General features: G+C 45.0%; 1 pseudogene; it reads right to left on the bottom strand.

Moving 5' to 3' along the window:
• Window positions 1–268: 268 nt before the first annotated feature.
• On the bottom strand, window positions 269–751 carry LOC114621971 (annotated as a pseudogene).
• Between the last annotated feature and the right edge of the window lie 1,774 nt (window positions 752–2,525).

The raw sequence follows: 2,525 nt of genomic DNA, 5'->3' as shown, positions 1-2,525 counted from the left end.
ATGGCGGTAGAAGCTAGAAATCAGAAATACAGGGAGAGGGCTTTTGTTTGTTTTATTCGTTTTATTTTGTTTAAAGATTTTGTTTATGGGCAATTTGCCTGCATGTATATCTGTGCACTACAATCCAGAGTGTTGGATCCTCTTGGTGTTACAGATGCTTATGGGCTACCATGTGGGAGCTGGGAATCAAACCTGGGCCCTCTGGAGGTACAGCCTGTACTCTTTTTTTTTTTTTATGGTGAAAAAAAAAGTGTATATTTAGAATTAGTCATCTGGACTCAGTTTAGATGATCCCAATCTTGTTGGCAACATCCAGAGCATTATAATCAGGAGCCAAGCGGACATATGCCTTCTCTCCATCAGGCCTTATCAAGGTATTGACTTTGGCCACATCAATGTCATAGAGTTTCTTCACGGCCTGTTTGATCTGGTGCTTGTTGGCCTTGACATCCACAATGAACACAAGTGTGTTGTTGTCCTCTATTTTCTTCATGGCTGACTCAGTGGTCAGTGGGAATTTGATGATAGCATAGTGGTCAAGCTTGTTTCTCCTTGGTGCACTTTTCCGAGGATATTTTGGCTGCCTCCGGAGCCGCAGCGTCTTGGGCCGCCGGAAGGTGGATGACGTTCGGATCTTCTTCTTTTTGTGGCTGTGGACGCCTTTCAGCACTGCCTTCTTAGCTTTCAAGGCCTTTGCTTTGGCTTCGGCTTTGGGAGGGGCAGGAGCTTCCTTCTTCGCTTTCTGTGCCATCTTGGCGAAAAGGGCCAGCCTGTACTCTTAACCATGGAGCCATCTCTCCAGCCTGGGATGAGTTTTTAAGAATTTATGAATAAAGGTCTCTTTGGCTTCCCTCTCTCCTCCAAATAATACAAGATAAAGTAGTACACATTTGGGATGCATTGATCATTGGGGGGAGGCTATAGTTTAATGACTGAGAAAGAGGGAGAGAGAAAATCAATTGTTCATTCCAGTCTATGGGAGATTTGTGGAGATGGGAAGTGAGGGGGAACACCTTTATGCATCTTCATTGTCAGGCCTGGCAATACCAAGGAAGAGACTTTCTTCCTTAGCCTCATCCTCTAGTCTTGGAGACCTCAAAGAAACCTAAGCAGACAGAAAGAGTTGAAACCCAGAGCAGATGAGAATGTGACAGGGCAGGAACGGAGGAGTTGGTATGTTTGTCTTCAGCACAGAACATTTGGAATTTTCCATAGTCTAACTTTTTGGCTAATCATTACCGGCTCCATAATTGCTGGCAGCTGACCTTGGGCTTGTCAGCCACCTGTCCAGCAGCCCGAGAACTGCCCCAGCTGCAGCCAGCTGCTAAGGTCCGAAGTCAAGAGAAGACTGAAAACGAAGGGACCATGCTGGTTGCCTGCCCACCCAGCTGCTGTATGAGTCACTGTCTTATTCTGTTTCCTGTTTTGAAGAATTGTATGTTTCTGTAGCATTTTCCAGGCTATTTAGTCCAGTCAAAGGATAGTAGCATGCCCCAGACAGACACCACCCACACCTCTCCCCCCACACACAATACATATACACATGCACACACTACATGCACATACACACTATACACACATACTACACACACACATACACATACTCACACACTCACATATACACACAACACACATACATATACCACAAACATATACACATACACACATATTCACATACACATACAACACACACATACCACACACGCACACCTCACACATACATGCACACACACATACACTACACACATATACCACACACACTCACATATTCATACAACATACACATTCACTACACACACATACTACACACACACATATACACATATACTACACACACATACACACTCACATACACATACAACACACATATATCACACAGACACATATACACCACACATAAATGCACACACACACATACACTGCTTTTATTTGACTACCACAAACACTGATTTTAAATCCAAAAGCTCACAAGACAAAAAGCTCCATTGAACCCAGATCAACTGGGTTCTTGACCACTTCCTGGGTTTGCTGTTTGTTCTGTTGCTTCCCAGTGGGGTGATGGAGTCAGAACTGTGAATACAAATCAAGTCTTAGTGACAAACACTTCCATTCCCCCTCCCTCAGGACTATGATAGTGGGATTGGAAGTTAGATCTGCAGCTGCCCCAGGTCCCTAAGCCTAGGAGTTAACATCCCAAGTGCTTGGGTGGTTGAGTTACAGGCAGATGCTCTCTCTGAAAGCAGGGTGTGGGCACAAGAGAGGAGTCTGCTTAGGAAACTACCCCTGTAAGTCACACAAGGGTACCCTGTGCCTGACACACGTGGCTACAAGGCTGATGTGCACTGAAAACAGAACCTAAAAGAAGCTTTAGAAATTGCTTTCTGTCTTCCTCCTGACACAGAAAAGCTGACTGTGGGTAGCAGGCAGCTGTTTTCGTGCTAGGAAAGCAGGGTCCCAGGTCTCCAATGCTTACCCTCCCTTGGAAACTGCCACTCCTATGTGACATTTACATCCCCTTAAAATAG

Source organism: Grammomys surdaster, unplaced genomic scaffold (assembly GCF_004785775.1).
Source record: "Grammomys surdaster isolate TR1022 unplaced genomic scaffold, NIH_TR_1.0 185, whole genome shotgun sequence".
Classification (NCBI taxonomy): Eukaryota; Metazoa; Chordata; class Mammalia; order Rodentia; family Muridae; genus Grammomys; species Grammomys surdaster.
The sequence above is the reverse complement of the archived record's forward strand: the minus strand, read 5'-3'. Positions and strand labels throughout refer to the sequence as shown.